The sequence below is a fragment of the Triticum aestivum genome, chromosome 1D, assembly GCF_018294505.1.
Source record: "Triticum aestivum cultivar Chinese Spring chromosome 1D, IWGSC CS RefSeq v2.1, whole genome shotgun sequence".
NCBI classification, from domain to species: Eukaryota; Viridiplantae; Streptophyta; class Magnoliopsida; order Poales; family Poaceae; genus Triticum; species Triticum aestivum.
The window spans coordinates 61,457,598-61,469,891 of record NC_057796.1 but is presented as its reverse complement, the minus strand read 5'-3'; positions in this window follow the sequence as shown (position 1 = coordinate 61,469,891).

Here is a 12,294-nt window from a genome sequence, read left to right as displayed (position 1 = left end):
TATGATGCAACCAGAAGGTTTTGTCAATCCTAAAGGTGCTAACAAAATATGCAAGCTCCAGCGAACCATCTATGGACTGGTGCAAGTATCTCGGAGTTGGAATATACGCTTTGATAAGTTGATCAAAGCATATAGTTTTATACAGACTTGCGGTGAAGCCTGTATTTACAAGAAAGTGAGTGGGAGCACTACAGCATTTCTGATAAGTATATGTGAATGACATATTGTTGATCGGAAATAATGTAGAATTATTCTACAAAGCATAAAGGAGTGTTTGAAAGGAGTTTTTCAAAGAAAGACCTCAGTGAAGCTGCTTACATATTGAGCATCAAGATCTATAGAGATAGATCAAGACGCTTGATAAGTTTTTTCAATGAGTACATACCTTAACAAGATTTTGAAGTGGTTCAAAATGGAACAGTCAAAGAAAGAGATTCTTGCCTGTGTTACATGGTGTGAAATTGAGTAAGACTCAAAGCCCGACCACGGCAGAAGATAGAAAGAGAATGAAAGTCATTCCCTATGCCTCAGCCATAGGTTCTATAAAGTATGCCATGCTGTGTACCAGATCTATTGTATACCCTACACTGATTTTGGCAAGGGAGTACAATAGTGATCTAGGAGTAGATCACTGGACAGCGGTCAAAATTATCCTTAATGGAATAAGGATATGTTTCTCGATTATGGAGGTGACAAAAAGGTTCGTCGTAAAGGGTTACGTCGATGCAAGTTTTGACACTGATCCACATGACTCTAAGTCTCAATCTAGATACATATTGAAAGTGGGAGCAATTAGCTAGAGTAGCTCCGTGCAGAGCATTGTAGACATAGAAATTTGCAAAATACTTACGGATCTGAGTGTGACAGACCCGTTGACTAAAATTATCTCACAAGCAAAACATGATCACACCTTACTACTCTTTGGGTGTTAATCACATAAGCGATGTGAACTAGATTACTGACTCTAGTAAACCCTTTGGGTGTTGGTCACATGACGATGTGAACTATGGGTGTTAATCACATGGTGATGTGAACTATTGATGTTAAATCACATGGCGATGTGAACTAGATTATTGACTCTAGTGCAAGTGGGAGACTGAAGGAAATATGCCCTAGAGGCAATAATAAAGTTATTATTTATTTCCTTATATCATGATAAATGTTTATTATTCATGCTAGAATTGTATTAACTGGAAACTAGATACATGTGTGAATACATAGACAAACAGAGTGTCACTAGTATGCCTCTACTTGAATAGCTCGTTGATCAAAGATGGTTATGTTTCCTAGCCATAGACATGAGTTGTCATTTGATTAACGGGATCACATCATTAGGAGAATGATGTGATTGACTTGACCCATTCCGTTAGCTTAGCACTCGATCGTTTAGTATGTTGCTATTGCTTTCTTCATGACTTATACATGTTCCTATGACTATGAGATTATGCAACTCCCGTTTACCGGAGGAACACTTTGTGTGCTACCAAACATCACAACGTAACTGGGTGATTATAAAGGTGCTCTACAGGTGTCTCCAAAGGTACTTGTTGGGTTGGCGTATTTCGGGATTAGGATTTGTGACTCCGATTGTCGGAGAGGTATCTCTGGGCCCACTCAGTAATACACATCACTATAAGCCTTGCAAGCATTGTGACTAGTGAGTTAGTTGCGGGATTATGTATTACGGAACGAGTAAAGAGACTTGCCGGTAACGAGATTGAACTAGGTATCGACATACCGACGATCGAATCTCGGGCAAGTAACATACCGATGACAAAGGGAACAACGTATGTTGTTATGCGGTCTAACTGATAAAGATCTTCGTAGAATATGTGGGAGCCAATATGAGCATCCAGGTTCCGCTATTGGTTATTGACCGGAGAGGTGTCTCGGTCATGTCTACATAGTTCTCGAACCCGTAGGGTCCGGACGCTTAACATTATGATGACGGTTATATTATGAGTTTATGTGTTTTGATGTACCGAAGGAGTTCGGAGTCCCGGATGAGATCGGGAACATGACGAGGAGTCTCGAAATGGCCGAGACGTAAAGATCGATATATTGGACGACTATATTCGTAGTTTGGAAAGGTTCCGAGTGATTCGGGTATTTTTCGGAGTACCGGAGAGTTACGAGAATTCGTATTGGGCCTTAATGGGCCATACGGGAAAGGACAGAAAGGCCCCAAAGGGTGGCCGCACCCCTCCCCAGGGACTAGTCCGAATTGGACTAGGGAGGGGGGCGCCCCCTTCCTTCTTTCTCCTTCTCCCTTCCCTTTTCCTACTCCAACAAGGAAAGGAGGAGTCCTACTCCCGGTGGGAGTAGGACTCCCCCCTTGGCGCGCCCTCCTCCTTGGCCGGCGGCCTCCCCCTTGCTCCTTCATGTACGGGGGCAGGGGGCACCCCATAGACACACAATTGATCAACGATCTTTTAGCCGTGTGCGGTGCCCCCCTCCACCATATTACACCTCGATAATATCGTAGCGGTGCTTAGGCGAAGCCCTGCGTCGGTAGAACATCATAATCGTCACCACGCCGTCGTGCTGATGAAACTCTCCCTCAACACTCGGCTGGATCGGAGTTCGAGGGACGTCATCGAGCTGAACGTGTGCTGAACTCGGAGGTGCCGTGCGTTCGGTACTTGATCGGTCGGATCGTGAAGACGTACGACTACATCAACCGCGTTGTGTTAACGCTTCCGATTTCGGTCTATGAGGGTACGTGGACAACACTCTCCCCTCTCGTTGCTATGCATCACCATGATCTTGCGTGTTAATAGGATTTTTTTTGAAATTACTACGTTCCCCAACACTCCGAATCCGGGTTAGTAAAAGATACTTCCTCTTCGCATATTTGCTATGCATACTGAATGCCTTACCCGCCGCAATCTTCCTCGCCTCCTGGACCTCTTGGAGGGCGCCCTTGGCCCCGTTCCGGACCGTCTCCGTGCTCTGACGAGCCTTGGAGAGTTCGGCCTCTTTAGCCGACGCGTTATGCTCCAAGGTCTTACACTTCTTCACCGCGTCCTGGAGCTCTTGTTGGACCTCGTTGATCCGGGCCTTGAGCTTCTTACGGGCAGCCTGCTCCTTGACGGCCTTCCCCTCGGCTTCGCCCAGGGCCTCGACCTCGGTCGTTGCTCCTATTTATATCAAGACACTTCGGTCAATATATAACATCCTACTCTTTTCGTATACTTCTCGGGTTATTACATACCTTGATTCTCCTGGAGCTGCCTCTTCACCTGGCCGAGCTCTTCCTCGGCCTTCTCCAGTCTTCGCTTAAGTTCGGAGACTTCGGCAGCATGTGAGGCCGCGGACAGCAGCGACGCCTGCATATTCATTCCCGACAAATTTAGTTAGTTTCCTACTAGTAAGGATCGACCCTCTGTCCGGCTTTTCTTTCCAGACACGGGACAGTGTCTCAGGGGCTACTGACTATATTGGGATTTTTGCGTCGCTTACCTCAAAACCTGTCAGCAGGCTGCTGTAGGCTTCGGTCAGCCCGCTCTTGGCGGACTGGACCCTCTCAATCACCGTACCCATAAGGATACGGTGCTTGTCCACAATTGTCGGGTGGTAGGTGCGACATATGCCAACGGGTGGCTTATCATTGTGGGAGCCAGTAAGACATCGCCGGTGCCTGGAAACGGGATAAGGCGAAGACATGCACGCCGGCGAATCTTACCCAGGTTCGGGGCTCTCCGTGGAGATAACATCCCTAGTCCTGCTCTGCAGGGTCTCCGCATGATCACTAGATCAACACAAGTGGCTACAAGTGGCTCCTTGAGCTGTTTGGTTAGAGGAAGAAGAAGGGCAAGGCAAGCTCTCCTCTTCTCCCTATGTGGTGTCTAAAACTCTCAGAGATCAACCCTTTGCATGGGTGCCCCGGGGGGTTTATATAGGCCTACCCCCAGGGGTACAATGGTAATCTGGCTGGACGCGGGTCCTAGCCGTCAGTGTCTGTATTCGCCGGTTTCTCCGCCGGCCGCTGGGGCCCGCCGACTGGTGGGTCCCGCCGGCTGCCGACCTCTTGGCCGACAGGCCGGCCCCACTACCTGGGGGTCTTGCCGGCGGCTGGTTACTGTAGCCTCGCCCCTGATGACAAGGGCTTTGCCGAGGTAAGCATGGCTCCAGTGCCAGCGCCTGGCGGGCTCTCACTGTAGCCTTACCTCGTCTTGTCTCCTTAATGATGCACATACTTTGAGGGAGGGAGGTAGCCAGCTATTGGGAGCCGGCTACACCCCAGGCCGACTGGGGGAGGCTTGGCCGTCTTCGAGCATCTCTCTGGCTGAAGGGGCCCGCCGCCCGCAGGCCGTACTGACAGCCTGTCGTGGGTGGCGTCATGGTCAACATGGCAACAGTGTCGTGCCGGACGGGGGATGGCCGACCCGTACGACGCACTGTGGCGACGCGTGCTCCGGGATTCGGGGGTGGCAGGCTTTACTGTAGCCACGCCCCGTCTCGTCACCGTTATGTGGTTGCAGTCCTTGAGGGTGCACTCTTGGCCGCTTGCCGGGAGCCGGCCCTCTTGTGGCCGGCATCCTGGAGCCGGTCTTCTCGTGGCCGGCTTCAGGGAGTCGGTCCTCTTGTGGCCGGCTTCTTGGAGTTGTCCTTCTTGCGACTCTCTTCGGGAGGGTTTTTAGGGCCGGGTCGCCTTCCAGTAGTCGGCCTGTGAGACAGCCGGCCAGGGGAAGGCGGCCCTCTGCTTTGGGTGCTTGAAGGCTCGATCGGCCCGATAATTTTCAAAGAGCCAGGGGGAGTCGGTTAGGCTACCCGTGGTCATTTACTCCGACAGTAGTCCCCGAAGCTGGTTGGGCTTCGAGGCTGAAAGGAGGACGAGAAGCTCAATCAGCTTCCTATCTTGAAGAGCCAGCAGCTAGGAGCCGGCTTTGATCAGGTGCACCGTCTTGGTGAAGTTTTGAAGTCTGAAGGTGGGAGCCAGCGGGCGCGCACGCCGGGTTGTTGGCCGGCCGCTTGCCGCCCGCGCGCCACGTGGAACCCTCCGGCTGGAAGAGCCTGCCAGCCCACGCGCGTGACGGGACGCCGCCGTAGGCCGGGGCCCACCACTTCCACGCCTAGGCCCAGGTGTGGATCTTCTGTGGCCCAAAACGGGCCATTCGCCTTTGAACGGCAGTTTCCGCACGCCGTTTGGGCGCAATAATCGTGGGACGTGGGGGAGTGGGCGCAGTTAATCCCACGTCCCCCTACACCTCACCTCCTCGGCTTCGCCGCACGAGGCTATAAATAGGGGGAGGAGGGGGAGCGGCAGACGCTCGCACGCTCGCCCTCGCTCCGCCATCTTCTTCTTCTTCCTCTCCGTCGCTGCAGCCCCTCGCCGCCGCGCCGTCCCTCTAGTCATCGCACTACCCCGCAGCTTCGCCACCGCGGGGCCGTGGTTTCGCCGTCGCCGCGCCTTTCTCATCGACTTCTTGCCCTCATGTTGCGCGGCGGAGAATGGGACGGCTCCAACGTCCACGTGGACCACATCGACTTCCTCCGCAGGACGCGGCGGTTGCCCGGCAGGGACCATGTGCGGGTCCGTCTTGCGCTGGAGAGGGAGATCTCGCTAGCGCCGGAGGAGGGCGAGCGGGTAATCTTCCGCTCGCACTTCCTGCGCGGCCTCGGCCTGCCTGCGAGCGGCTTCTTCCGTTCCTTCCTCGAATTCTACCAGCTCCAGCCGCACCACCTCACTCCAAACATGGTGGTGCTGCTGTCTGCCTTCGTCACTTTGTGCGAGGGCGTCCTCGGCGTCCTTCCCTCCCTCGAGCTCTGGGGGGAATTCTTCCAGTCCAAGCTCGGCACCGCTATGAGGGGCGTGCCGGCTCAGAGCGGCGCGTTCATCGCAGTGCGGAGGCCGGTAGCCGACAACCCTTTTCCTCCCATCACGCTGATCCAGTCGGTGAAGCTCTGGCAGAAATCCTACTTCTATGTGAAGAATGTCGCTCCGCAAGGTGACTTCGTCAACTTGCCGGCTTATGTAGCTGGCCCGCCAGCTGGGAGGCGGCCCCAGTGGTCCTATCGGGCCAGAACGCTGTCGCCTGCTGGAGCCGCCGCCGTCGCGCGACTCCGGGTAATGGTCCAGTCGGAGGGCCTGACCGGGCCCGACCTGCTGGCCACCTTCGTGGTGCGCCGGGTGCTCCCGCTCCAAGGCCGCCCTCATATGATTTGTCAAATTAGCGGCCAACTCGATCCGAGTCGGCTGTGTAACAAGGAGATGCCTCATGCCGAGGTAGCTCTCATGGTGAACTACCTCGCGAACTGCAAGCTCACCGATGAGTGGCAGTTTGGCATGGAGCCGTACTCCCGTGCCAATCCCCTGCCTATGGTAAGCTTTCTTTTTCTTCTCTTCTTTCTTTTGTGACCAAGTTTGTCTTGGCCGACTCTAACCAGTCGGTTGGTCTTGACAGAGCCCCCTCCTTCGACCGGCAGCCGGGGCAGCGGGGGTGGAGCACCAATATCTCCCCGACCGAACGACGCACGACTTGGACGACCCCGACTTGGGGGCGGCCGCTCTGGACGACGACACCGTGGGGGGAGGCGGCGAGGCAGGCGGCTCCGAGCTTGGAGCCAGCTTCGACGACTGGCCGGATCATGACGAGGCAGAAGTCGTCCCGCGCCGCCAGCCGGCGTCCGATCATGGCGCGGGTCATCTGCCGCGCCGGCTGCCCGAGGCGGCGCGCAGAAGCGCCGGGCCGCGCCGAGCCTATTCGGCAGTCGGCCGAAGAAGCCCAAGAGCACGCGGCGGCGACCAAGCGGGACGAGGCATCCGCGAAGGCTGCCCGCTTCCGCAAGGTGGTGAAGCAGCCACAAATGGTTTCGGCGTAAGTGTCAATTCTCTCGCGTATTCCTTCTTCTTTTTTGTCGATATTCTTCTGAGTCCATGTCTTGACTTAAAAAATAGGGCTCCGCTTTCTCTTGAGCGGACCGCTGTCGCCTCCGTGATTGGAGCGGCGGGAGGATCTACAAGCGCCCGCCGCGTGGACCCCCGTGCCGAGCTTCAATCGGCGATGAAGCGGAATGCGCGGGAGGCGCGGGAGGAGCGGGAGGCGGAGGAGCTGAGGGCGGCCGCTGCCAAGGCGATGCAGGAGACGGCGGAGGAGTCGGCGGAGGCACAAGCCGACACGGTGGACAAGGCTTAGGCGGAGGCTGCAGCCGCAGAGAGGGCGGCGGAGGCCTTGCGTAACCGGCCTCCGCAGCTTGTCGTCCCCCTGCGAACTGTGGCGCCCGAGATCCCGGAGCCCCCGCCGGAAGAAGCCGGTGGCGACTAGCCGGGGATGGAGAGGGAGGAGGACGACGTCGTCGTCCGGGAGAGGGAGGCGGCACCGCCATCGCCGACTGGGGCGGACCAAGGCAGCCGGCCTAGCGCGCCGCCCGTGCAACCGGCTGGGGGCGAGCCGGTTGCGAGGGCAGACCTTGTGGTCCGATTCGCCATCGCGCCAGCGCACGGGGAAGGCGACTTCGGCGCCGGACCCGCAGAAGGCCGCGGGCTCTAGCTCGTCGGCCCAGGATCTGGAGACGGCCAGCGCCAGCTCGGGCTGGACGCCGGGTGGTGGGACAGCCGTGCTGAACGTGGCGGCGCAAGAAGTCCGGAACCGGCTTCAATCCCAGGCCACCGTGCTGAAGCAGTATACTCAAGAGTTCCTCGCGACACGGACGGCCATTCAGGTGAGTCTTCCCGCTTTTTTGTTTCTTGATTTCTTCCGTGGGGGCGCGTCAGCGCACCCACTGGGTGTAGTCCCCGAGTTCCAAGTTGGCTGCTAAGCAGGCGGCTTGGAACTTCTTAGTAGACTTCGATTGCTATCTTGTTCTTATCCGCTCCTCTGTCCTATTTGCAGGACTATCACAACCTCCGCGTGGCTACCTTCAACTCCCAGGCCCGCGAGCTGAACTAGAAGACCACTGATCTGACTAAGAGCCGGAGTAAGTGCTTCATCTTTTATCTCACGTGGGGGCGCGTCAGCGCACCCACTGGGTGTAGTCCCCGAGATTCGGGCCGACTGCTGAGCAGTCGGGCCGGATCTTTCCTGGCGACTTATTTCTTATTGCTCTTTTCTTCTTTGCCATATCTGCAGAGGCCAATGCCGACCTGAGGGAGCAGTTGGGTGGGGCCCAGACCGCCCTTCGTGCCAAGGAAGCCGAGTGCAACGCCTTGGCTCAGGAGCGTGACCGATTGGTCAAGAAGCTGGCCGACCAGGAGGAGAGCCATAAGGCGGCCCTGAAGGTGGCGCAGGACAGCGAGGCCGCCCTCCAAGCCGAATACGAGACCGAGGCGGCGAGGCGGGCTGAGGCAAGGCAATCGCTGATCAACGGCTACGGCCAGATCGAAGATTTGGTTGACGGTAGGCCGCCTTCTTCTTCGTTCCTTTGCTTGCCACCTACCATTTGGTCCATTTTCTGACTTTGTGTTTTTTCTCTTCCTTTCTTACTTGTACAGAGTACTTCCTGGTTACTCTGTTGCCGCCAGCCAAGTCATCGAGGCCCACCGCGAGGCGCAAAGGCAGGCTGGAGCTGAGATCGCGCCGGATGCTCGCGGGTCGCTTGAGGAGCAGCTTCTGGCGATCCATGCCCGCCTCCAGCCAGCTCACCGCATGTCCGCCGTCTTCAGCGCGTTGGGGCGCAAGTGCTGGCCGCCCTTTGGCCCGGCGAGGTGGTTCCCCGTACCCCCAGTCGGACTGCCGACTGGCTGGAGGTAGCGGTTGGCCGCTTCGAGGCCTGGAAAGCTTCTGCAGCTCGGTCAGGCGCCAGGCGGGCGCTCGAGTTCATTCGAGCTTGGTATCCTGGGCTAGAAATGGACCAGCTGGCCACCTGGCGGCAGGAGGCCGACGAGGAGCTGGAGGCGGTGCGGCCGGCTATTATCCAACGCGCCTCGGCGATCGCCGACTACACTGACACCAGTGTCTTTGCCCCTGAGGTGGATGATGAGGGCGTTGCTCAGCCGGAGGAGTGGTTTGGGCTGAACCCAGCGGATGGTGAGGACTCGGCAGAGGAGATCGACTCCAGCGACGAGGGCAAAGAGGAGGAGGGAGAGGATGGTGAAGACGTCGTGCTAGACGGTGGAGCAACCGGCCAGCCTCAGCTTGATCGTGCCTCCAGCAACGAGGCGCGTGCGAGCGCGCCGCCTGCAGCCGGTGATGATCAAGCCGAGACTCGCCAGCCGACCACTCCTCCAGCCAGCACTGCCGTCTCCACTGACCTGCCTGGCTCGCCTGTTGCACCTTTAGCCTAATCCGCCACCTTTGCTTTCCTGTTTATTACTCTTTGAACAATACTTGTTAAGTTTGCGCAGTTCCACCCACTGGGGGTGTATTAAAACTATGTTGAATGCCGGCCTTTCGAAGGCCTTTTGTGTAAATATAATCATGCATGTGCTTGGCTTCCGATTGTATTTGCTTTTCATCCTTTTGGTTGTTTCCTTTGTCGCCCTCCCTTGGTCGCCTTCTTCCCAACCGGACAGCTGCTCTGCAGTCTGTGGCTGGGGAAGGGCTTGGCCGTTTGGGAGGGCAAGTACTCTAGCTTTCTTAGATTGTAGCAAGGTGAATGGGAAGCCGGCCAGCCGGCTGTTCTGACAGCCGGTTGGCGGGGTGGGAGGCCGGCTTGTGTTATATAAGTTCGTTAGTCCTTAGCCGTTTTTCGTGTGGGCATCCTTTCCTGCCTTTGACTCTTGCCAGTCGGACAGTCGATTCTTCGAGCTGCGACTTTCAACAAGAGAGGGCTTGGGTGCCGGCACACTACTTGTCTGACTGCAGGTAGAACTTTAATATAACTCAAGGCGGCAAGTCCCCGGGCCGACTGATCGAACCCGGTGCCGGACAGAAAAACAAATGTAGTAATACATTCATAGGTATGACACTCGTCATACATAGATAAAAGATGGTAGTCCCCGAGTGCTCCTCGGGGGGCCCGTTGTCTTGTACTTAATACAAAAGGTAGCGTGGTACATACTGCTTTTAACTGTAAAATCTTCGGAGGAGATTGGCGTTCCATGGTCGTTCCGACTCCTTGCCGGAATCATCTCTCTTGCGTGCCTTCGGCTTCTGTGCGTCGATCAGGTAGTAGGAGTCGTTGCCTAGGGCCTTGCTGATGACGAAGGGGCCTTCCCAAGGGGCCGAGAGCTTGTGCTGGCCGGCTGTTCGCTGGATCAGCCGGAGCACAAGATCGCCTTCTTGGAAGGATCTTGGCTTGACCTTCCGGTTGTGGTAACGGCGCAAACCCTGCTGGTAGATGGCGGACCGGCTGAGTGCTAACAGCCGGACCTCTTCCAGCAGGTCAACACCGTCTTCTCGCGCTTCCTTGGCCTCCGCCTCCGTGTACATGGTGACCCGAGGTGAGTCGAACTCAATGTCAGTTGGGATGACAGCCTCGGCACCATATACAAGGAAGAAAGGGGTGAAGCCGGTTGACTTGTTCGGGGTAGTACGCAGACTCCAGAGGACGGCCGGCAGCTCGTCGAGCCAGCAGCCGGCCGAACGCTCCAGTGGTACAACCAGTCGGGGCTTGATGCCGGAGAGGATGAGGCCGTTTGCTCGCTCGACTTGGCCGTTTGACTGCGGGTGGGCAACGGACGCTAAGTCCAGTCGGATGCCCTGTGTCACACAGAAACGTGCCAGTGCTCCTTTGGCAAAATTCGTGCCATTGTCGGTGATGATGCTGTGTGGTACGCCATACCGGGTGGTGATATCTGCGATGAATGTCACGGCAGTCGGCCCGTTCAGCTTCTTGATTGGCTTCGCTTCAATCCACTTGGTGAATTTGTCCACGGCGACAAGCAGATGTGTCATGCCGCCGCGCGCCGTCTTGAATGGGCCCACCATGTCCAATCCCCAGACGGCAAAGGGCCAGGTGAGGGGGATGGTCTTGAGTGCAGAAGCCGGCAGGTGTTGCTTGGAGCTGAAGACTTGGCACCCTTTGCAACATTTGACTAATTCCTTGGCGTCTTCCAAAGCAGTCGGCCAGAAGAACCCATGGCGGAAAGCTTTGGCGACAAGTGATCTTGAGGCCGCGTGGTGGCCGCATTCGCCTTGGTGGATGTCCTTGAGGATTGCTATGCCCTTCTCTGGCTTGACGCAGCACTGGAAGACTCTAGTGACGCTGCGCCTAAGGAGTTCTCTGTTTATTATTGTGTATGCTCTGGCTCGGCGTTGAACTTGTCTTGCCGAGATCTCGTCAGTTGGCGGCTCTCTGTTTACCAGGAAGTTGAGGATGGGTTGGGCCCATGATGGAGCTGTGACTTCTTCTATTGCCAATATAGCTACTGCGACCAGGGTGGGTGGGTTGGGTGGTGAAGAGTTGGAGTCGGCCACCGCCTGTTGTGTCGTTGCAGTCCCTGGGCCGACTGTTGTAGTCCCCGGGCCGACTGCTGCAGTCCCCGGGCCGGGTTTTGAAGTCCCCGAGCCGGGTGCGACTACGGCAGTCCCCGGGCCGCATGCCAAAGTCCCCGAGCCGCCTATTGGGTTCCCCAAGTCAGATCTAACTGCATCAGGGTCAGGCGGTACGAAGATGGAGTCTAATTCTGGAGACGGCTTGACAGACGGTTTGAGGAGGCGTTGGAGAGAGACGCCGGTTGGTATAGTTTGTCGGGTGGAGCCGATTCATGCCAGGGCATCTGCTTGCTCGTTGTCGGCCCGAGGCACGTGGAGGAACTCGCATCCTTCAAAGTATCTGCTGATTTGCTGAACGAGGAATCGGTAGCTCGCCATGTTTGCGTCCTTGGCGTCCCAATCGCCGGATGATTGTTGGACTACCAAATCCGAGTCGCCATAGCACAGGATCCGGCGGATGCCGAGCTCTTTGGCTAGCCGGAGCCCATGTATGAGCGCCTCGTACTCGGCCACGTTGTTGGAGGTTGCAAAATTAATTTGTAATGTGTATCTGAATTTGTTGCCCTTGGGAGAGGTGAGGACGATGCCGGCTCCCAAGCCGGTGCGCATCTTGGATCCATCAAAGTGCATTTGCCAATGAGTGGAGTCGGGAGCCAGCGGTAGGTACTGGGTCTCGGCCCAGTCGACCAGAAAGTCGGCCAATGCTTGGGACTTTATGGCGGTGTGAGGCTGGTAAGAGATCGTGTAAGGAGCCAGCGAAATGGCCCACTTGGCCACCCGGCCGGATGCATCCCGGCTGCCTATGATCTCGGCAAGCGGGGCAGTACATACGACCGTGATGGGATGCTCTTGAAAGTAGGGCTTCAGCTTCTTGGCGGCAAAGTATACTCCATAGCACATCTTTTGGTAGTGCGGATAACTTTGCTTCGAGGTGGACAGTACTTCGCTCAAATAATACACCGGCCTCTGGACTAAC